The 25215-nt window shown below is 42.6% G+C and overlaps 1 long non-coding RNA gene across 4 annotated transcripts in view; it reads left to right on the forward strand.

Moving 5' to 3' along the window:
- The window catches only part of LOC133469751 (uncharacterized), a 152327-nt gene that overhangs the window by 62179 nt on the left and 64933 nt on the right, over window positions 1-25215 (forward strand). For all 4 annotated transcript variants that reach the window (XR_009785774.1, XR_009785777.1, XR_009785775.1 and 1 more), the window contains one exon: window positions 24941-25089. This is a non-coding gene — a long non-coding RNA (uncharacterized LOC133469751). The remainder of the gene's footprint in view (window positions 1-24940; window positions 25090-25215) is intronic.

Below are 25215 nucleotides of genomic sequence, written 5' to 3' on the forward strand. Positions count from 1 at the left end.
GCTTCAATTTGTGAAAGTGTTGGCTTGGTGAGGAAATGCCGCATCCAGCAGTGTGGTGCGCGACACGACACGGATCATCCGCCCCTAAAATCAGCCAATTTCACAATCGCAAGAACTGTGCTGTAAAAATATGTTGATAATTCGTAATAACACCTGGGAACGCTTTTCAATCGTGACAAAAGAAGTCTGCTTGAAAAATAAAACAAGTAAACAAAGCACGTCAAAGGCGCACTCTCGGGTTTCACACGCGTCAAATGGAATCGACCATTTTGACGGATGCCGCCTGTTATCTAATTGTTTCATCCATGAGTGTGGCGATCGATACCGATTGATTTACGCTCGTCTCACACTCGCACGCGCACACTTCGCTCGCTGTTCTATACAGGATGTGTGCTGCAAAAGGTCCTATATGTTGACCTAGAAAAACATCCACATTTGTTTTTTTATTTTTAAAGACGATTTATATATATATATATATTTTTATTTTTTATTTTTTTATTTTTTTATTCTTAATTTAATTTTATTTTTTTTGTCTTTATGGAGGAGGCTGATAGCCAACAGGAGGAAAATATACGACAGGACGTGCGGCGCAAAGGTGACTTTTTGTTTCCGTAAATGCTAAGAGGTCTTCATTTCCTGCAGATAAGCAAGCATTTACTTTGTGTTGCCCTTCAATAAAAATGAAAAGCCGCTATAAAAGCAGGGGGGACGGAGGCCTATTTGTTTTCTTGGCCGATGACGGGAGCCTGCCGTCATCAAGCAAAAACGCCAAACCCGCTTCCTGTTGTCCCGCAGCCGTGCAAAGCGGAAGATGACGTCGGCCACGTCGGGCTTTGCTGCGACAATATCTCATCCGTAGCGTTCCATTAAGCAAATGAAGAGTCGGACAATAAACGCTATTGATCACGCCGTTCATTGACAAGCGCGTCAGTCAACTCATATGTGGAATTACACGTTAGCCGCACGCTGGCGATGGGCCTTTGCCAACATTTCCTTCATCCGCTGTAGGAAAATTAATTCATTTAAAAAATGTAGTCTTTTTGCTGTATTTATTTAACATTATTTTGATCTTATGTACTGTGTGTTAGTGTTCATTTTGTCTAATAAAATTTGAAAATTGAAAAACATTCAACAAATAAAGATTTCTTTCAAATGACATTTTTAAAACGCGTTGATTTTTTTCCACTGAAATTTGAAGAAAAAAAGTATTGATTTTGTCTCCAAAAATCTGAAAATTAAAATACATATTTAACAATTGTAAAATGTAAATTTTTGACACTGAAATGTGAAAGATAATTTTCTCTCCTAAAAGCAGATAATTAAAAAGTACATATAAAATGGCATCGAAAAAGTGCTCCTACTTTCTCGCCTGATGCAACAAAGTGTTACTTTTGTGTACCAAAATCTGAAAATTCAGATACATACTTCATTTTGTGTTGTGAAGTGTCCCACCACCACGGTCGGAGAGCACTTTGGCCTCCCCCCGAGTCGAACCCAATTAACGTGTTTTTGGGAAACAGTAAATCTCTGGTGAGCAAAGAGTGGATGTGAAATCACGGTAAAGGCCCAAATTCCACACGGCGACACTTTCAATGTGTGCTGATGCCAACCGTGACTCAGCGTTTTCCACGCAAATGACATTTTCATTGTTTGTTTCTCAGCGTATCGCTATTTGTTGTTAAAATTATATCTACTGTAATAACAATGAAATGCTGGGACAATTTTGTATACTGTGTACACTATATAATTAAACAATTTTATTTTTTTGCAATGTTTTGTGCTTTAATTCAATGACCGCGATCTTAATACTAACCTGGAATGGGAAATGCCATAGACGGGCTATCAAATAGCATTCATGTGGCGACAGATGGACAGATTGTCATTTCCATTTGTTTCAATGGGGAAAGATGATTTGAGTGGTCACGAAACAAATTGAATTCAAGGCACCACTGTATATCGGTTCTAGTTTTCCTAGCCTGTCTCTGGGGTTTTGCATTATGTGTTAGCATTAAGCAAGCGGACTTTCGTAAGACAAAATTATGTGGTTTGGTTTAAAAAGACATGTAATTCTCTAAAACAAAAACTCCAAAATAACTGGGGGGGGGGGGGCGCCGCCTTGTAGCTTTTATAACTTGTAAGTAAAGAAAGGTAAATAAGTAAGTAAAATAGTCATAAACTCATAACTAGGACGTGGCCTGCGATAAAAATGCTTTTAACGCCCCTTAAATAATCTACTCGAAGGTCATTTTCTTGCCAGACGTTGTGCGAAATTGAGGTTCCCTGACAAGCACCTGGGCGGGCGCAGCCTGATAAGAAGCTCCTATCGCTTGGCCCGCCACATTAAGCGGATCTGCAGTTGAGGTCCCCCCCGCCCCCGCCCTTTGAACTCTTGACCTGCCGCCATGGTGCACAGTAGCCGCATTTACAAAATGCAAGCTGACTGCATGCCAGCAAAGCGCAATGGACGAGTGTGATAGCATCTCACACCCCCTTTTTGTATTTATGGCCCCAGTCTCATGCTTACCCCCCAGCCATAAATCATGTTAATTGGTTTACTGATAAAATGCCTGTCAGGGGGGGGGGCGGGGCTTTCACATTGAGCCTGCTCTGCTCTCAGTTACTGTTTCATCTTTGCGCCACAATAGTTCATCTGTTAACACGCAGCCGAAAATCTACACATACGCGTCGCACATTTTTTTTTCTTGTGACATCACGAGTGCCACAAGTTTTGAGAAAAATCTATTTTTGTACCATCAGAGGTGTTTTTCTCGTAACATTAGACCTTTATGCCAAAAGAATATTAAAATGCCTATTCTCATCACATCACTTTTTTGTGGCATTGTGATAGTCATGTAACATTTTTCTCATAATAACTCAGTAATACATCTTTTTGGAAATAATAATATAATAATAATCATAATGATAATTTATTATTATTATTATTATTATTATAACAATATTATGAATAATAGTACAACTTTTCTTGTAACTTGACAATTTTTCATCTTTAAGATGTAAAAAAAAAAAAATCTGTTCTTGTAACATTACATATTTCTCGTAACATTACGTTTTTGCTAAATGTTACTATTCTCGTAACATCACTTTGTAACATGAAATTATTCATGAAACACAATATATCATATTAAGGACTCTATAACAACTTTAGTCTTGTAACATGAGGACATTTTTCACACAGTGTTATTCTCACAAGGCCGGCACGGTGTACCACTGGTGAGCACATCTGCCCCACAGTTGTGGGGACCGGGGTTCAAATCCCGGCCCCGCCTTCTCCTGGCACTCCGGTTTCCTCCCACACCCCGAAAACATGCATCAACATAGGTTGCTTGAAGACTGTAAATTGCCCGTAGGTGTGAATGTGAGTGCGAATGGGTGTTTGTCGCTATGTGCCCTGCGATTAGCCCAGAATGTGGATAAACCGTTTTAACGATTGATTTGAATTTATTTGTCAGGAAGATTATGTTTCAGCAAAGCTCCTGAAGCCCACAGTAACAGGTCAGCGCGAAGTTGCAGCGTTGCGCCCGCGATGAGTGTGCTCGCGAGTGCGCCGCAAATGATTGACAGCTTCTGTCTCTGATTGGTTGTATTTGGGCAGGATGGTTTCCCAAAAGAATCTGATGCTGTTTTTTTTTTTTTCCCCCCCACACATTATTGAACTCATGTACTACTTTCAGGTCATACTGACAGTTTTAATAAATAGGATGATAAAAAAAAATTTTTTTGGGGTGGATTGCAAACTCTGATTTTAAGGTTCAAGAATAACATTTAGTGTATGTTTATTGCTGTCAAATGTCAAAACTAGTCAGATTTGACCCAAATGGTATGTAAGCTCCTTGTTGGGGCATCTTTTTGGAATAAATAAAAGCCGTATAAAACGCATCAAAGGAGTTGGACCAACAAACAGGAGTGACTCGCTCGTAAGGTATTTGGGGTGCGCGCCGTGGTGCAAAGGGGCCTGGCTGACAGGGATTATTTATTTATTTGTTACGCTGGATGTAATAAACTGTCGATACAACGGCAGAAGGGCGGCTGATTTATTACCGTGTCCAAACGTGCGGGATGAATAGCGCACTGTCACTTGTGTCCACCCGTCAGCGTCGCCGCCATCCCCAAAACGCCGGACGAGCTCCCGACCGCCTCACGCCGTCACACGTAAACAAGCTTTCATTATTTCCCTGCGTTCTTCACTCGATCGGCCGTCTGCATGTACGACTGCAATGAATGCGGTTGTTGTCGTGCCCGTCGTTAGCGACGCGCTCTTTGCGTTAGCGCGATACAACTAAAATACAGGAAAGCCACTCAACCTGACAGATCAGGAATCTTCATGCTCCTTTCCAAATATTGTAATACTTGGAAAAAGAAAAAAAAATACAGAATATAAATTTCACAAAATGCTTAATTATTAGGAAAAAATATGCCCCAAATTGGAAGATTAATACACAAACGGTCAATGAAAAATACATGTAAATTATACCCCCCCCCCCAACAAAATCCCAAATTTAAAGTAAAATACACAACTATAAGAAAATATTGGATGAATACTACAAAATTAATTAAATTAAAATAGAATAAAATATTAGAAAATAACACACATTAAAAGAGCATACATAAACCAAACCAAATAGACCATAAATAAAATAAAACAAACAAAACAAATCACATAAATAAAAAAAAAACAACAACAAAAAAAGATTGGACAAAAGAATTATAACTTTGATAAGATTTACAACAAAATATTAAAATACAAAATAGACTAAAATTTGAATGTAACACAAACAGGGAAGAATACAAAATTATTAAACCCCTTAAATATTGCACAAGAATCCCCAAATTTTAGCTGTAACTAAAATATGAGAGGAAAAATACAAATTGACAAAATACACAATTAAAAAAAATACAAACAGTAATTTGATGATAAATACGCAAACATTCACTGAGAAATTCACTGAAATTTGACCCAAAAAAATCATCAAAATTGAAGGAAACGAAACTATTTTTAAAAATATACAACACAATACTAGATTAAAATTCAAAATATTTGTTTAAAATATAAAATAATACACAAATGTTCGAAAGCAATTCCCAAATACTGCTGAAAAATCCACAAAAAGTAAAACAAAATTGGGATTCAAAATAGACCATCCATCCATCCATTTTCAACACCGCTTATCTATCCCAGCTGACTTCGGGCGAAAGGCGGACTACACCCTGAACCGGTCGCCGGTCAGTCGCAGGGCATCAAGATAGACGAATATTTGAAAAAAAAAAAATACGATATGAGGAAACAAGACAAAAAGCAAAACAACAACAAAACCGACACCAATATTTGAAAATACTCCAAATAAAGTTCCATTTCCTGCCCTCTGTTACGGCCACTAGTCGCCGTTCTGTTCGGGTTACGTAATCTTGTTAAAAGCCGTCACGGTTTTAGGATTATGGTATTGAAATATAAGTGGATCAACTTATTTTTTTCCCAGAGAAATATTGGATAGTTGGCACAAGTGGAAGTGAGTGCGTAAGCAGCGTCCCCTGCCGCTCAAGCTTTTTTTTTTTTTTTTTGGTGAGACACATCGGGGAAAACACTCCAAATCCAGCAAGCCTGAGCCTGGCGAGGGCCGGCGACGGCGCTTGATTCACATGAGGGGTCGCCACATGAAACCTTGTGATCATCTGACATGTACCGGAGTGAGCCAAATGAGCCCAGTTCATCAGAATGCCCACCGTAGTGCTCAAAGAAAGGAATTTGCTAAGTAGGACGTGGCAGCAGTCAAAATATGCTCTGAGAAAAGTCCAGAGCAATCATACTCAAAATATTACAAGAAAAATATATGTATTCGAGCAAAAAAAAAAAAAAGCCCAAATATTTTTAGAAGAAATACAAAAGGCACATGTAGTAGGGGACATTAGATTAAAAGTAAATATGAAATAGGTAAAATACTCTCATGGGAACAATATTTGATGGAAAATACATAAAAAGTAGAGAAAAATAAAGATTCAACAAGATATGCAAATATTGTGGGAAAAATATAAAAGGGACAAAAATGTTAGGAAAGAATATACAATTTGTTGAAAAAGAAAAAACAGAAGACTACACAAATGTTAAAAAATAATATATTCATGAGAAATATACAAATATTGTATGTTTAACCCAAAACAAAAACAAATATGAGTTAAAGAAACACAAAAAGTAAAGGAACACAAGACTAGGGTTCCTCGTTAAAGCGTAAAGTGTTGATTGCCTTGTTGTTTGTTTTTTCATACCAAGCTGCAACGCGCAAACGTCATTCCCGCGTCACCTTTGGCCAGCCACATTTTCATTCCCTCGGCTCGCCTTTGCTCCGACGTCATCTCACGCGACTCCGACTGATATCGGTCTCCCCCTTGCAGATTATTTCCGGCCTTTCGTTTGCTCTCTGACTAACAAATCAGCTGACGGCCATCGTTTGTTGTTGGGCGACGGGAGCGCTGAAGCGAGAATTCTCATTTGGACGTTGAAGAGAGCGATGACGGAGCCCATTTAGAGGCAGATCATTGCCAAAGTGTCCAACTCATTAATAAGTCACCCGTCAGTGTCTCATTAGTGCTTTTTTGCGCAGGCAGTTGCAGGGCGAAGGCGGATAAATGCCCGTGCTTATTCTGTTAGCACCCGTGATGTACTGTACAGTTGTACCCTGACTTACGAGAGCCATTGGCATATCCCGCGCAACAAACGCAGCTTCACTTTCGAGCCCATTTGCTACACGTTTGGATTTATTTTCCAGCCTTGATGCGTATTAGCGAGTAAAAAGGGGCAAAGTGACAAAGCGGAGGTAAAACGCTCCCTTTCGTCACGTCTGCCGAGGCTTTTTTTTCTTTTGCTGGCCTGCGCAATAGAAAAAAAAAAGACATTCTGTGTCAGGGGCTCCCCCGTCAGCCGATGCAAATGGGAGGTGGAAAAAGCTGCCCGGTGGCAGTTGGGGGTCGAGGGGGCGGCTCTCGGATGTGATTGCCGTCGCCGGGATGAAGTCGGCGCTGACAAAGTGCGCCCATTGATGGATGGACAAAGGCAGGAACTGGAATGCGAGAATGGATGGAGCTCGGGAAATTAACGCCGACAAACACGATGAAAGACCGAGAGAAATTAGCTGTTCGGGCAAGACAAATCCCACAGCAATTTTCTTACTGCTAAGCGAGCACAGTTGGATTCTTTGTGATTTTTCCTGCGACCGTCTCGGAGGTTGCATCATTCAGTCTTGTGGTGGTCTCAGAAAAGATGAGCACGAAATCGATCACGAATGTAAATTAATGTACATTAAAACGTAACACTTATGAATAGGGTTGCAAAATTCCAGGAATTTCCAAAGTTGGGAAATGTCAATGGGAATAAACCAGGATTTTACCAAATTGAAGGTTGGCTTTTAATAGGGATCTAGCTAACAAACTAAGTAGATGGCAAATAACTCTCTAAATGGAAAGACCACTAACTAAATGAGTCGATGGCAAACTAACTAGTCAGCAAATTAACTTGATAGCAAGTTAATTAGCTAATGAAATGTGGTCGCCAGCAAACTAGAGCGCAAACTACCTAGCTAGCTAACTAACAAACCAAGTGGTAACTAACTAGCTAGATAGCAAAATAACAAAGATCGCAAACTAACTCACTAACTGAAAAGAAAGCAAACTCCATTGCTAACTGGCTAGTTAGCTAACAACGGAGTAAATTGCAAACTAACTAGATAGCTTACTAATGAACTCTAGCAGGTAGTAAACGTACTACCTAGCTAGATAGCAAACTAGCCCCCCGCAAGTGTTGCATCATTCGATTCTCTGGTCTTCTGAGGGAAAGAATGAGGATGAAATGGATCGCCAATGTAACGTAAAAGATGAAAACGGAAGCGCTAGGGCGCTGCGTGGGGAGGCCTCAAGGTACCTCCAGATGATCGTAAGTCGTCCAAACTTTTATTTGCAACCTGCTACTGAGCGAAAAGGGGATCCTCAGCGGGCAGACAAATTGCAAGTGGGGATCACGGGTGCTTTCTGTTGGAGAGCTTAATGAGGAGGGTAGCGAGCGGCATGTGGAAACCCTCGGCGGTGACCGCCTCTGCCCCGCGCTCGGAGATGACGACCGTGGCTTTAAATTGCTCCTATCGCCGCGACTGCGATTCATGCGAAGAGTTCTAATCGGAGTTCCAGGGGGCCGATGGCATTCGTCTTAATGTCACGCTGTCCACCTTGTGCCGTAGCCACCCTGACATTGAATGCAGTACTCGTGTACTGAACTCTCCAGCTCAGCCCTTTCAACCTTTTAAGCATTATGTCAGATGTGTTTCCGGGTTGCAAGAGCTCAAGCGATCTTCAATTGCCCCACTAGTAAACAAACAGACTCTTTTATGTCGTTTGCCCGAGGCAGAGCCATTGAGAAAACAGCGGAAATGGCTTGAATGATGAGTTTAGCCTTTTTCTTTACCGCCGTAGTTTAAATGTGGGAAGTTTTTAGTTCAGGTCACTGGTACACACTCACGTTCTGTCGTCCGGAAGTACCCTGGTGCCTATTGTTGTTCTTTAGAAGAATTCTCCAACTCACCCCGATAGTCCGTCAGTTGATTTCTGGGGTCTGCTTGTTCTCTTCGGGCCTTAAAGTACCTGAAATAGTTACTAGCTTACAGTACTTAGTCGACTGCTTGAGAATGCTCGACTACCACAACCAGAATTCTCAGCACATCTTGCCAGATCAGAGGATTAACACTGCATGTGTCTTTTGAGGATATTTGCGACACTTTTCCTGAAAGGGTGACATCAGTAAGAAAAGTCTCCAAGAACTTAAGTCCAGCATTAGCAGGTATTTTATCCATGCATCCATTTTCTTTAGCGCTTATGTGGCAATCATTGGAAGAGATTATCTATTGATGGCAGGGCTCGCTCGGTCCCTAACCACTGGATCACCCGGAAAAATATTTTTTGTTGTGAAAGATAATGTGATGAGATGAGAACATGGCATTTTGATCGGCCATTAACATCTGCAATGTTGCAACGCCCTTCACCTGAGATTCAAATTTGGGATCACGGCAAAACTAGATGCGGGTCGTCAGCAGCTCATGCGAACTAGTTGCGGCTGCATCGTGCTTAAGTCCCGCCTTCCCGCTGTCCAACTGTAGTGTTATTGGCTGAATATTTCTTCACTGAATAATCATCATTGGCCGAGGGACATGCCAAGCAAAACCAACTGCCTTTTCGATTTTCCTCATAGCTTCAGAGACCGAAATGGATGATGTCACCTAGATACCGCTCATGTTTGGTTCAATATTAGGTCCTGTCATTCATTGGAGCTAAGCTACCGTGCTCTGACTATCTTTGACACTCAATAAATGGGCCCCACTCCCACCCCCGAGCTCCATAAACGCTCCGGGGACCGTGGCAGTTCTTCGGTGGGGCAGTCAATGTATTCTGTAAACACACAGGCCAAGCTAAGGAATCGCTCGTAAATCTTGTGATGTAGCAGAATAATTTCCTTCAGCTGACCTTGGCGAGGCTGTAGGATGGGAAGCCCGAGTGGTGGGAGAGGGGGCGGGAAGAAGCGTCATATGATGTATGGGCAAAGGGACCACGGGTCGCCATGAATCATGAGCACTGCGCCATGAAGATTTCCAACATCTGAACTCTCTCCTGGCCGTGACTCATTGCGCAGCTACTGTCGCGCTTGACCTGAACTTTGGAGTCTCCGCCACTTGGAAAGCCTAAACACGGTGATCCGCTAACTAATGTTCATGAGCTCTGAAGGCCTTTTCTAAACTGCATTGTTTCTCTGTCGTTGTTATTCTCAGGCCAACTCAATCATACAAATACAGTATTTACTGCAATTATGGCCTTGTGATGCATTATGTGGCTTTCTGACTTGGGCACATATTCGGGGTACGTCGTCATCGTACGAACGGAACTCGGATGCAAACTGAAGACTAAGCGGTATGATAGACCGCAACTAATATATCCTATTGTCAGTGATTATCGTATTGCAAGTTACCGTGTAATTCCTAGCCCCAGCGCCCGTCTGTTATCCATGTGACAGCTCCAGTCAAAATGGAGTCTTTGCAAAGCCTCGCCCGTGTATGTATCTTGCAGGAGCAGGGAGAACATTTCTCTCGCCCATATGCGTCTCAACAAACCGTGAAGCAATCAATGAGGATAATCTATCTGGAAGCCTGTCGATATGGTAATGACGGCGTCTCATCGTTATTGCCGCGTGGCCACATAAATCATCAGCCCCGCCGGAACGCTTTGCAGCTGTTGCAACAATCCACCTTTCATTGTGCGGCGGAATAAAGTGGCCCCCTCTTGTGATTAATGCCCCCTGCATTGTGCTGTGCCGCACACTGATTGTTTTCAAATTCTCTGCAAAAAGCCTACAAGAAGTCGATGGGCTCCAGTGTAGAAGTGAAGTGGGACTCCATCACTCACACTCTGCGACGTATCGACTTGCATTTGCATCAAGACAACAGTGCTGGGATGAAGGATCGGCTTTTAATGATCGAGAATACGTAATGGTGACGTTCGACACAAAGACACCGAATTTGACGGTAGATTTAGCTGGAAAATCGGTTTGCACCAAGTGATACAAATTGCCCAACTATCGTTTGGAAAAAGCACGATGCAGTTTACGTTTCCGCCTCTGGGTGTGTCGGGCCCGCTCACGGTGTCAGCCACAGAAATAGATCTCATGACGTTTGTCAACAATAGGCGTAAACAACTTTACGACTGCATCGACGTCTAAATGCTTGAAGTCGACACATTTCGAATCACGTTTTTTCCATCTTGTCTTCCAATCGGCCAATCTGCAGACGGCTTTCGAGTCACCCGTCTGGTGCCGTCGCCAGAGTATAACGCTCTGTGGAGCAGTCAAATGTCCAGCCAACAAGCCTTGACACAGTCTTCTTACAGTCCATTTCGCCTCGCTAGCTTTGGCTGTTCTATCGTCACAAGAGAAGAAGGCTAAAATCATCAATCAAGCCGTTTATATCGGCATTGGTCATGACACCCAAGTGTTTGTTTATTATGAGAACACTTGAGCTTTAGCTACCCGCAAGTATGTGTGACGTCATGATTAAAAAGGTCTGTAGCTGAGAATTGAGATAAAAAGGACGCTGCTGTTGATTTGAACTCCTAAAAGATGGGAGATGGTAGGAAGCGCAACTGAGGCATGCGTGTCAGCCTCCTGTCTGTGGGAGGCAGGAAGGAGCTGCCCACAAAAAGACAATCCTAACTGATAGCGCCAGTGTGAACGGCAGCCCGGATGGAAGCAATTTATTCAAACAATCATCCAAGTACATGAAGTGCGCCCGTGCCGCCGCCGCCGCCGCCGCCTCTTCAGCTTGGATGCAGGAAATCGTGACGCTTGTTCCCCCGCTATGAATCACCGGCGGGCAGGATGCAAAGTGGATTGTTGTGCGTCCTGATAACAATTTAAATCCTGTTATGGATAATGCTCGGTAAAGCCCCGCGCTGGAAATTGAACTTGACACTGGAGCGATTTATGATCCTTGTGTGTTCTTAACCTTGGATGTCAGATTGTTTGTCGACGCGTATCCTCGTGATCCTGCGCGGAAAGTGCGCTCGATGAAAGAATGCAAGCGAAAAATGAGCGGTGATGAATGTATCTACAAGCAATTTACACGGACTAATGCCTTCACATGGCACACACAAGCGTATTTACCAATAGACAAATACGCCAGAAGGAGTCATTCAACTTTCAGCATGCAGTTTATTATCCTAGCGAAGGGAACATTTCAGACGTGCAGATGTGAAGCCGCTGGCGTATAAATCACTCTTTTGCGGGAGAGGGGGGGGGGACGACGACGACGACGACGACCCGTAAGTCTGTAATCACGGTCGGCTACGTCACCTCGTTAATGTCAAGTATGAGTTACAGTTTGGGAATAAACAACAGTTCGTCATGACCCTAGCTTGTGTCCAGCTGCTTTCACGAGGCCAGCTGCTACAAAGAGCTGAGGGGAAGAAAAAGCCCCACAACAAATAGGCCATCCTCATTGTTGCCGAGCGTTTCCTCCCCCGAGTGGCGGCCTGACAACGGCTCTGATTTAAGAGGCTGGCCTGCTGGTGACCCCTCTCTGTCTTTGGCTGCAGCTTAGCTCGACTTTGGGAAATGCTTGCTCATTCCCTCCACCGCTCATTAATCCGCCCAACATTGGAAGCAGCTGAGCACTCTTGTGTGTAATTCCTTAATGCGCAGATTTTTACTCGTGTGTACTTTTGTTTTACAAGGCCACCGCTTTGTGGATTTTTCCTTTTAGGAATTCTGCAAAGGGGCAATGATCGTGTTCTGAGAGGAGTACATCAATGGCCGAAACATGAAACCTCCTTTCTGCAGGATTTTTCACCTTGGTGAATAGCATTCTGCGAGAAAACCTTTTTCTCTCCTTCATTTTCTCCCAAAAAGGCCATTTTGTGGTGTCGCGTTCCAGCAAATTGATTGATTTGAAGTATGAAGGTGTCCGATTTTACGTCTTACAATGTAAGGCAGTGGAAAACCGCCACCGCTGTGCGTAACCGTGGTTGCGATTTTTGCAGCGAGGGGGCAAAATGAAAGCAAAGCTGAAAATATGGTGACATATTATCTATTCAGCAATGGAATTTTGGAGCATCTAGATGATCGAACAGCTAACTTGGAGCCAGTCACAAGAAGGAGTCATGCCCCATTGCCAATGTTTCAGCTCTGTGTTTCCTTGCGTCCGGGTCATTTCAGCGCACTGTGTCAATTGGTGCTGGCCTCTCGCGGCGCACTTTTCTGGCGTGCTGCCCCGAGTTTCGAAATTCAAAACGACGCTGGATGGGCAGATACATCAAATGAAGTCCAATCCCACAAAACGTTGCCTTTTTGCAGTTGCTGGCTTCTCCAAAATGGTCAAAGAGAGGTCTTTTGTGTAACTCTGTAATACGCTTGTATGTCTTTCACTTCCAATTCTATCACTTCAAACTTCATTTTGTGCTTGCGGTGCTCTCCCATAAATTCCTTGGTTAAAAACCATCAGTGCTACATAAAATGTAAAAAGCCTCTTTTATATGCAGTGCATTGGTCTCCGCCCCTTTTACAACTGCTGCTAACTGCATCGCAATCTTAGTAGACCACGCGCACCACGCGTCTGTTAGAGTGAAGACGCAATTTAGCGCCCGCAAATTTGGGATGTTTAAAAGAGTTTAGAGCACGTGAGGGGTAAAAGTATAAAAATCAAGGGTCCACTGTCCACGTTTAAGTTGTCGCTGTGGTCATTATGAGGACAGGCCCACATTAGCTCCGCCTCGGGGCGCTTCCTGCTCGTCATGCATAATTTAAAAAAGTTAGACGAATGAAAGTGGCCGCGGGAAACCGAAGCGGCGTACATGAAAATGTATTTTATTTTCCCGGCAACTGACAGGAAATCAATTAGACGTGATGTATTGTTTGGTGAGCATGGAGATTGGATACGGCTGCTCACGATACTGAGCACGTACAGTGTTGTACAGAGGGCGTGTGTGTGTGCGTGTGTGTGTGTGTGTGTCACAAAATGGCTGAAGGCCATCAGGCAGGTGCCTCATACAGTTTTGCTTTTATTGTATCATATTTATTAGTCACACCTGTACGAGTTGCGTCGAGACGCTGAAAATTGTTATGCAGTCCAATGAATCACCATCACTTTATCTCTCAGAATGTTCAAATTGCTTCTTACTACTTTTAAGAGCCGGACACACCACTAAATGTTCTAATAGAATTAAAAGGTGTAGTCATCAGACAGCATCTAAGAGCTCCATTTACATTTTTGGTGTATATTAAAGCTTACTAAAGTAACCAAAATATTTGATATAGTATTTGTTTTTTTAATTTATTTAAATTGTTAGTTTTAACGCTAAATATTATAATTCCTAATCTTTAAATCTTCAAAATATGAATACATAGTTTTTCATTATTTGAGGGCATGACAGTACCTTAATTGTTCTTAAATGTTACATTATTTCTAACATGAATTATTTTAATTAGAATGTCTAAAAATCAAGTTTAAAAAAAAAGACAAAATAAATGTAATTCTATGTTTAAAAATGATCAGTGGACACAGGATCCACCTGAAATCAATTTTGAGCTTAACGGCAATGGCTGTAAATATTTATATATATATATTTTTTAAACAAATATGCCCCAGAAAAAAAATCACATAGTCATGGGGGATTTAAAATAAATAAATAAAATAGGAAACATTATTTATTCCATTTTCGTATAACAAGGCTGTAACTTAACAACATGAAAAGTGAATTGCTGTAAAAACGTTCCGGATGCACTGCGTAAGCTCCAACCACAATATTAAGAATATGGTTAAATGAAGATTTTTGTGTGTTCATTGATTGGATGCAACGCCGTCACGACAAATGAAAGGCAGGAGGGCACGGGTAATCTTTGCTCAAGGGCACGTGACAATAGGATGGAGGGAACCCGTCCTGATTGATGGCGACATCCCGGCGTCGACGCCTGATGAAAACCTCCCTCTCGTAACCTTCTCCCGCTTTGCTTTTTTAATGTCGAAATCCGCCGAGCCGCCACATCCGATATGAAGATAAGCGGGCGAGGCGTTCTCAAGGTCCCGCCCACCGCCCGGGTACGAGCCCGCCGGTGATCGACGGCGCCGGTAACGCTGCGAGACCGAGGCTGTGATTGAAGTTGCCGGACGATGAAAGTCACAAACGAGGAGGAACGTCATGTTTGTTTTGACACTTGCTTACAAACCAACCAACTAGCTAGCTAACAGACAACCCAAGTGCCATAGATAGCAAACTAACTAGCCAGCTAACTTAAGAAGCTTCCAGTAAGTAGATGGCAAACTAACTAGCTGGATAGATAAGTTACAAAGTAGATACCAAATTAACTCACAAACTGGATAGCTAAGTAGATAGCTAACTAATGAAATAAATAGCAAACTAACTAGATAGCCAAGGTTTACTGTAGTGGCAAAAAAGTATCACGGGAAGTTTGTTTTGACATTTTTCACCGTTTAAGTATTGCGTGCAAAGGCCACGTGTCGGATATTTGTGATCGCTCGCTATGCCGTTGTCCTGGCTTGTCTCGACGGGTTGTAACCCGACCCAACACATGTGCCTCACAGGTCGTTGATGATTTGACTGGTCGCTCATCCAATCAGGGGAAAATGTCAATCTTAGCATATCTGTGGCATTTTTTTGACAGCAGTGATGCTGAAGTTGCTAGCAAATTGTCAGAATACCCATCTTGCATTTCATATGAATTCTTACTAAATTGGATGGATGGATGGATGACGGCGAGCTAGATCTCGCCATTACATCTGAAAGAATATGAAAACTAGAGGAGAGGGCTTACCTTAGCTTTACCCATGGTTAGAGCTTGATGATGTCATTTCTGCTGAGTCATGTTGCTCACTATTTTTGTTCTCTTCTAGATGGCTCAAAAGGTTTCAGTAATAATGTGTGCGTGCATGTTGAGAGAGACTACTTCAGAGCATAATTTCTACTATTTTAAATATGTCTGTTGTAAAACAAAATGTTTGGACCATTGCGAGACAAAATCCTACAAAAAAAAACCTGCTTTAAAAATGATTTGATCTGTTATATTTGATAATGCAAATTGGTCATCAAGAGGGAGGAACTAGATAAACAAGCCAAGAGGTTTTCTTTAGTATTTAAAATAATAATTAGCAGTCACGTTTAATACAGCTACTGTTACATTTTGGCTCAATAATAATTGACGTTGACATTGAAAGTCCATTTTTCAGTATTTTGTTTATTATTTGAAACAAAATCAGAAAATGTCCTCCAATTCTGTAATGATACACAGAATTACACAGTGCATGGCTAGCTCTTATAATTGTTGCCAGAGGGCATGACAACCCGGCTCATAAGTCGAACGCATTTTGTCAACGCGACGTCGTCATGTACTGTACGTGCGCACACGCCGTTCGTCATCCTGAACTTTGGCTGTCCCCCTGTTTCGAGGAGGCGCCATTTTTTGCATGCCTTTGTTAATTGAGGCACCTAACGGGCGAGAAGTGACGTAAGTGTGGTGCTGCCACTGTCGCAAATGGGTAAGAAGAGGCCATGAATGTCCCTCAACATACAGCCTACGCTAATATATCCCACAGGGCTCAGTAGTGGACTCCGAGGTCGGCGGTTGTACCTTGTTTTTGGGACGAAAAGTTGCAGGTATGAAGTGGTACCGTCCCAAAAACTTGCCATTGCACCTTGAAAACGTCAACGATCGGTAGCGTTTACCACGGTGCGTACGTTCCAAACCCACCCAGAGTTAGCGTCTCTCTCTTAGCACTGTCCTCGGCTAACCGTGCCAACGCGCTTTCGTAGTTTTCAATTAAATACTTGTTGCTTTTTCTACTAAACCAACTATTCTGTACCTTTTATGTTGTTTTTCTATAAACCAATGCTAAAAGGTGACCGAATGCCATCAGTCGTAACTAACTAATCGCTGCTTGTTGATTTATTTGTAGCATAGCCGGCTAACGTACGTCACGTCAAATCTCTATGTGCTCCAATTTCTTTAGCTAGTCTTTTTCCTCCCATACGCTTTAAACATATTAAAACACATTTGAACTTATTAAAACATTTTTTATCGGGCCTGTTTTCCCTCAATCAATTTATTCTGTTTTGGAATATGGCTGTAACATAAGAAAATGTGGAAAAAGTGAAGCACTGTGATTACTTTCCGGATGCACTGTATCTAAGTAGCAAGTTAACTAACTAACCAACCAACCAACCAACCAACGAAAATGAGAAATGCAGACACTTTTTCTGCATTGACTTTAGTTGGACTGAACGCAGGAGCACCTGCGAGCGAACATGTCGGGCCTTGCCCCTTGAGTGACGTCTCCGCCTTGCAGATATAGATCGCACAACACCATGACGACGGCGCGTATCAGGTCGCCTGCCAGGAACTATTGAACTTTTCCTCGGCGGGAGTGCATCGAGTGTACTTGACACGCCATTCACCGCACGCTGTTCTTCTTCTTCTGTGGTACCTGTCAAAGGAAGTGGGCCCACGTTAGCCTGGGGATATCCTGAGAACGCCCTCCTCACACAAAGGCCGAGCCTCCCTGGCTCGGCGCTGTTTATTTTCACTCATAACACGGAGCGTGGGTCAAGGTGAGGCTAGGACACTTGCAAAAGGGGAACAACAAACAGATGTTCTTTGATGATAATTGCAGGGAAGGGAAAAGGAGGTAGGCGGTGCGGGGGCGGTATCGTAAAGGCCTCCCGCCTCCTCTCGAGCCCCGTGGCGGTATGTCGTTTGGCCCCGGGAGTCGGAGCAGGGATGCCGGCGCCAGTATCGGCCGCTCGCCTCTGGGTGACATCTGTTCACAGTACAGTGAAGCCACACCTACTCGACAATCTTTCTGCAGAATCGAAGGACGCTAGGACCACTTTGACAGTTTTGTGGTAAATAGCTGCTTCTTGTATTTGCATTTCTAGAAAAGCACTTTAAAAAAATATTTATTATAATAACAAGTAGTAGTCATAGTAGTTTTCGGGGGCGTCACCTTTTAAGTGTTTGGTATATGCCGTGCTCTGCAAAAAAAAAAATGGTTAAAAAGTTAACATGCAAACAAATCAACTAACAAAGCTAGCTAGATAATGAGCCTATGAAATAGCAAACAGTGTTAATTTTATTTTGAAAATTGTACGTACGCCTTCTAGGGAGCGCATTAGGCTACAAGCTAACGTACAAACCAACTAACTAGATGATGGCAATAAAAAAATGTAAAAAACTAATTGAAATGGGATATGCCATTTGATCCTGATAATTAACTAGCAAGTTAAATGACTAATTAATGTAGAGGTAAATACTAACTAATTAGCAATCTACATTACAAAGTAGCTTTCTAGCTGGCACGCTAATGAATACATGAAATGGTTAGCTAACAAACTAGCTAGATAGCAAGCCAATTAAAACTGTGTATGCTGCTTAATGCTGTTAACTGGCCAGTGAGTTAACTAATTAATGCAAAAAAAACAACTGACTAAAGGACTAATTAACTAGCTCGCCGCATAGCGAACTAACTAGCCAGATAGCAAACTAAGGAACTAAGTTGATAACTATCTAACTGATCAACTATGCTTCATTGAATAGGGTGTGTCCTTTATTTCTGCTAAAGAGTGAGCAAGTTAGCTTAAAAACTACTAATGAACCATGTAACTAACCAGCTAGCTAGCTAACTAATTTTAATGCTGATTGAACTGCGGTATGCTGAGTAATCTTGCTAACTAGCTAGCAAATGAACTTCGAAACAGAACCCACCAACAAAGTACAAACTAACTAGCTAGATAGCAAATGAAGGAACTAAGTAGCTAGCTAACAATCCAAGGCCTCGCCTTGACCTGAGCCGCCTGAGGAAAGGTTTGTCATGCTGGATCTTTTAATCAAGGGTGTCTGTCAGCAGACGCCCCGCAAAAGACAGGTTGCCAGTGTTTCTCGCGCAACTGATTGATTTGTCGAGAGCAGCGCGGGGGAGGGTGAGGACGCCGTCATTGTATTAAGCGCCGCTGCTCCCGCGGGCCGCTGCGAGCTGCGGTGATTAATGAACATCTCGCGGCGTTGTATCAAATCACGTAGGGACTGATGAGGCCACGCAACATCAGCGGCAGCCGCCGCCGCTCGCGTGTCGGCTCCGCCGGCTGTCCGTCAGCCGCCGAGCGTGGTGACGTTTTGTTCGGGGAAAAGATAACGATAAATCAAATTGACTTTTGACATAACGTGAGGAACGAAACCTCTCTGAAGTATTTTTTTTCAATCAATCAACAAATTTGTCAGTCACATTTATGTCAAAAGCACACAAAAAATGTGTCCTTCGTGCTACAGCCATGGCTAATAACTAGTCATGACTATATTGTCTATTCTATATTTGTATTTAAAAAAATTCCGTCTCATTATTGTGGGCTTTAGCAAATGGAGCTATTTTTGGTCATCTTAATTGACCAAAAACAGGGCAAGTTTAGTCTGATTTCATGTCAAACAGGAAAAAAAAGTCTTTTTTATATAGTCCTAGCCATGACTGTATCCATCGATCGATCGATCAATTGATAGAAATGTTGTGATAGAAAATCACAACAGTTTACAGGTAACACAAGAAAAAAACTAAATCAAATGAGATTCCCCAGTGACCCTTCAAAACCAACAGGTGCGTGTTTCTGCAGAACCCAAATGTGGCGGGAACACAGACAGTTCTCGGGACAGTTTCAAGCTCCCTTTTTAACACTCTTTAACATTTACAGTATGAAGTGTCACAGATTCAAGATTCCGAAGAGTTTCAACACATTGGTCATCTAAAATCCATTTTAGTAGACACGTAAACCCTTTTTAGCACCTGTACAAAAGAATGACATTTTCAAATACTTTCATTTATTGTATATTCTTGGAGAAGTCATTAAATTTCAGGATGAAAAATGGCATTTGCAGTATTTGATTTTATTTGTTGATTGCCATCGAATGTCAAAACAGTATGTAAGGTTTAAAAACTTCAAAGCGAGCTTTCCGGGTATTTGGATGTGTGTTATGCCTCTTAATTCTCCGATCGTCCTTCTGTGCTTGTGTTGTCCTGCAACTCCTAAGATTGCCGAGCCGGCAGACGGCAGGGCAAGAAGCGGGGACATTTCCACATGTCGTGTCTCTCCCGAGAGGAGGATTGTGTTTCTCTTTACCAGCGTTTATTTGAACGCTATCATTTCCTGGGATTCATCGTTGGAAAAATGCCATCGATTGATATATGGCCGCTGTCCAGCTATCGACGGGCGTATTGACGACTCTTTGTAAGCTTTGCATCTTATTACAGCTCGGTTAAACGATACGCCTCGTTGAACGGCGCTGGTGGGAAGTAATCAAGTATAAACGTGTTATTACGCTACTTAAGTAGATCGTTCAGGTAGCTGTACTTTACTTGAGTAATTATTTCTCGGACGACGTTTTACTCCCTTCATTTGAAAACAGATATTTGTATTATTATCTGTAGGCCTTCTGTTTCAAGACGAGCAGCAATCGGCATAGCCGACGCTAGCTAGGCTAACCGCCGTTGTCATTCCCAACCATCTTATTTCCGTACTCGGATGAAGACTGTGTCATCTTGTTGGCCGGACATTTCTCCGCTGCACCGAGTCGGAAAAACCTCAACAAATTGGCGGATTTGAAGACGAGATATCAAAAACACGTGATTGGCGATTAGTGGACTTCAAACTTTAAGTGTCGATGCGGAGTAGTAAAGTTGACTAATCGGTGCAACCCCTAATATATGCAGTAGGCCCCCATATTCGTGGTTTGGTATTCGCAAATTCACCTATTCTCTGATTATTATTTTTTTGGGGTGGGGGTGCTATCCTCTGTTATTTGCTGAAACACGATCCGTCACCTATTCACGTAAAACCAGGCTTATTTGCGTATTTACGCTATTTGTGTTTGGGCTTGGCCCCTATCCTCCGCAAATGGCGAGGGTCCAATGTACAATCCTTCTGTAAATGGGATTTCTTATTTTTTTACATTTGTAATTAATTTGCATAAATTTCCAAAAGACTCATTTCATGTTACCCTAATAGGGTGTTGTGTATAGAATTTTGTGGTAACAAATGAATTTATTCAATTTTGGAATAAGGCTGTAACAACATAAAGCAAATGCAGTTCTTCCTGTGATTTATTGACAGTTTGTCTCGTGATATACATTACGGTTTCTTTTATTTGTCGTGATCAAGCATGCCAAAGACATTTTAGGTTGGGTCAAAGCATTTAAACGGGCGCGTACGCAAAGCTTGCTCTCTGTTAACAAATTCAACATGATAAGAAAGGAAATAAGGTTCAAAACGAAGACAAAGAAGCGCTCCATTGCATCCAGGAAGGTCACATGTTAATGTGAATGTTTCTAAATGCAATAACCCTGTCTGGCAACTTCGCTGTAGCGGGAAAATGACTTGTGTGAAGCCCTAAATGTGCAGTGAAACATCTGTATTGTTTGCTACTTTTCTTTGACTCCAAGTTTAGTGCCTCTTAATTTTCTCATTGTTGTAGCTGCAAGGACGCCAAGTAATGTTCCGCTGCCAAGCCTGGCTGCCGTCTCCATTTGTTTGAACAGTAATACACAATTGAACCTTCACGATAGCATTTGCAGGATCGCATCACTTGCAACGGGTGTAATTTTCCCAACAAACCCCGCCACAATGTCATCCGATTGATCTCGTTTTCTAATAATGTGTCGTATTAATCTGCGGCGTCGTTTATGATGCATTACCGCCGCGGTGACCATGATGGACTTGTTCGGCCGAGGAGTATCCTCCTGGTTTTTTCTTTTTTTGTGTACGTGTGCGCATTTTGAAAGTAGCACCTTGCGGCTATGTCTGTCGTGACTTTTGTGGGTTTGTGAGTTTGTTGCTCTTTGGTCAGGAGGCTGTGAAGTGTTGTACTTTATGGAGGGTGAAATAGGCTCTTGTGCTTGGGAAACTTGGAAACGGGACTTCTCGTGCTTGATTGCTCCTTGTGATCCGTTTTTGTGGTGAGAAAATGTTGCAACGCTCGTCACCGAAATAAGACGAGAACATTTTGTAAGTGCCCTTCGTTACAGCTGTAAGACGAAAAAAAGAAAATCTCAAACATCTCTATATCACGGAAGTAAAATGGAAAAAAACGATGGCACAATCGTCGTCACAGATGTAAAACTACAAAACGAGGAAATGTGTTAGCTGTCCGTCATCACAGAAATACGAGAAAACGATAATGTCACAACTGTCGATATCACAGCGTAAGACGTAAAAACGTAACTGACTATCGTCACAGTGGTAAAACGTGAAAATGTTACCATCATTGCAGGAAAAAAAAAAATCCAAATCAGAATATTTTCTAACTCTCATTACAGAAATAAAATGAGAACATTTTCTAACTGGCCATCATCACAGCTTGTAAAAGTAGAAAACAAGAAAATCTCATAACTGTCTGTATGCCAGAAGGAAAATGTAGAAATGAGAACATTTCGGACTTGCCCGTCATCGCAGTAAAGTAAAACGATCTGATGAGAAAATGTCAGAACTCCCGATATCACAACATCAAATATATAGAAAACCAGAACATCTTGTAACTGCCCGGCATTGTGCAACAAGAAAAATGTTGTCTCAGTAATTTTACGGACGTGAGAAAACCTAACTGTCCATCATCACAGAAATACGAATAAGAACACAAGAAAATCTCTTACATCACAGAAGTAAAATGTAGAAACGAGAACATTTTGGAAGAATCCATCATCACAGTCGTAAAACCAGAACATGTTCTCGGCGTCAATATGACAGAGGCAAGTTTTTAAAGATCACAAAATGTTTTAATTGTCTATAATCACAGAAATAAACTGTAAAAACAAAACAACTTGGTAACCTTCAACCTAACTGTCCATCGTCACGGAAGCAAAAGCAGAAAATGTCATTACTGATCAAGTCTCTTGCAAATGTAACTGTCCGTCATCACGGAAGAAAAAACGGAAAATGTGGCAGAAATATTGAGAAAGCAAAAAAGGGGACCGAACTGGAAAATCTCGTCCGTCATTTGGGGACTCGCAAGCCAAGGTTGCACCGTGATCCGAGTTGCGGCTGCAAACACGTCGTGAAACGTGAAACGAGTCTTGCTTTTCTTCCCCCCGTCGTCCTTCAGCCGCCAAGATAAACGAGCGGCGTCGGAATAATGCAGTACACCCTAATTCTCTTTGATTAGTCGCGAGCGGCACGACGACGACGACCCAGCGAAATTGGTCATCAGCATAAATAACGAGCGAATGAACTGATAGAATGCAAAGTCCCGGGCCGCCATAAATCAAAAGCGTTCCGCCGAGCGTGGAAGTGGGCGGAATTAGAAGTGGGCGCTCCTATTAATTACGTTGCCTCGTGAAGGTGACAGCGTGATAAATCAGCACTGAAAGGCCCCTTCGCCGCCGCCACACTCCCAGCTCTTGGACCGGCTGCAAATTGCTTTGTGTATGCTCCTAATTGTTTCTTAAATAAGCCTCCGTTTTGGAGGCCAGCGGGAAGAGGCGTCGTCTCCCGCGAAGGGTCGTGGCGTCGCAGCCACCCGATATCACCGATAACGCGCCACCAATCCATCCCGCTGGAAAACTTGACGTCTCGGTCCTTTCTGTACTTCTGTCGTGGGTGAGAGACGCTTTAGCGATCTCGTATGGCACCGCTAGCAAACAAACCTTTCCGGGTCATGTGACCAAGGCAGAGCGACTGCGCAAATGATGATTTTTGCCTTCTTCTCCACCGCACCAGTTTGGACGTGTGAAGTGCCAGTCGGCCCACAGGTTCTGCTGGATTTATTTTGGTTTATTTATTTACGTTTATGTACATTTACTGTGACTATGTTAGCAGATGTCTATTTTTAGTTTAAAAGGGGAACGTTAACCGTATTTTGTTGTCAAATGTTTTTTTAGGCTCCAAAAACACTGTTGTCATGTAAACAGCAGATGTCGTTTCAAGAATGTTTAGAGTTGATAAAGTCCAGAAAGTCCTTAATCAGAAATCAAACGAAATGTTAGCTATGAAGGTATTATTAAAAATTAAGTTATTTTTGTTTCTCCTTGAAAGTTTTCACGACTTTTCAATTTGCCTTTGACCCTTTTGCATGCAAAACGCTTTAGGGCGACGTTAACCACTCGGGTATTATTATGGTTATTTTTGTTCCTTTTGTTTCCTTTTTTTTTTGGTTTGTATTTGAGGAAAAATAATCTGACCCAAAAACTGGATTAATCGCACAGCCCTACTTGGTAGCGCGTAGCATGCGTGTGTGTTTATACAATGTAGGGTGTTTGCGTGTCCTTGGGGCTGACATTGAGCCCTTCTCTCGATGTTGAGATAACGCCGGTGTGAGGCGGCGGGAATAATGGCGTGCACTTTGATGACTTTGCGTCAGAGCCAAGGTGACTGAGTGGAGGAGGAGTGATGGCTGCCTCCCCAGCAGCCAGCCGTCAGCCCCTTCTCACCCTGTCAATAGCGAGCCTCTTGTCTGAGGGAGTCACATCAGGGCGCACACCTGACACCGCCGCCGTGTCTTTATTTCCTGCAGCCGTCCCTTCGCAGCACGCATGGCTGGTGATTAATACACCGACAGCAGCCGGGAGGTGCGCGCGCGCACGCACGCACGCACGCACGCACACAGCTACTGTTACTGAAACTCACCCAGCTTCATGAAGGGACACTCAATGGCCACCTGTAGCACACAACTCAAATACAGCCAAACTACTCTGCCTTTGAAGACGCTTGACGGACATCATTTTCACGGTGACGTTGAGGCCTTGCAAAGAGGTCCAGGCGGACCGTGTTGGTGTTGGTGTCGACTTGATGCATAGCAGCCATGGTGCTCATTGGTTATAAAAATGAATATTGTGCCATTTACTTTCACTATTTCAACTGTCACCGTTGCGCCTGCCGGCGTTGTTCATTTCCTAAAAAGAAGACCATGTTGATGTTGGACTTTCAAAAAGGGAAAACAAGCTATTGATGTTGCACTTTACTAAAAAGAAGACAAACTGTTGGATTTTGACTTTCCTAAAAAGAATGCCAACACTTGATGTTGCACTTTCCCAACGAGAAGACAAATTAAAAATGTGGTTTCCTAAAAAAATAAGCCAAACCGTTGATTTTGCACATTCCGAAAATGAAGACAAACTGTTGATGTTGCGCTCTCTGGGGAAAAAAAAGACAAGCTATTCATTCATGTTACACTTTCAAAATATGAAGACAAGCTATTGAGTTTGCACTTCCCTAAAAAGAAGACAAACTATTGATAATGCACTTTCATAAATTAAGAAAAGCTCTTGGTGTTTTGACAATTGATGTTGCACATTTCTAAAAAGAAGACACACTTTTGTATTTTTTCACACTGAACTGTGTTGTTTGTTTTTTTTTGGTCCTACAGTCACACTCATTGAGAAGTCTTTGCAACGAATCCAAGCCACGTGAGGATATCGAGAAGGGCGCCGTGTTGGTCGGCGAATGAGCAGACACGAACGACGCTGGCATGCTGCTGTTGCCATAATGCGTAACAAAACCCCAACCGTCCCACTGGTGAGTTCTTCCGGGGTGTTCCGACCATTAACAGGTGCTGATGAGGTGTAATCGCAGTCGATTGGATATTACACGCACGAGGCGTGTCGACAATGTCGTTTGTACCCGCAATCGGCTCGTCAGGGC

This window comes from Phyllopteryx taeniolatus, chromosome 19 (assembly GCF_024500385.1).
Source record: "Phyllopteryx taeniolatus isolate TA_2022b chromosome 19, UOR_Ptae_1.2, whole genome shotgun sequence".
In the NCBI taxonomy this organism is placed as follows: domain Eukaryota; kingdom Metazoa; phylum Chordata; class Actinopteri; order Syngnathiformes; family Syngnathidae; genus Phyllopteryx; species Phyllopteryx taeniolatus.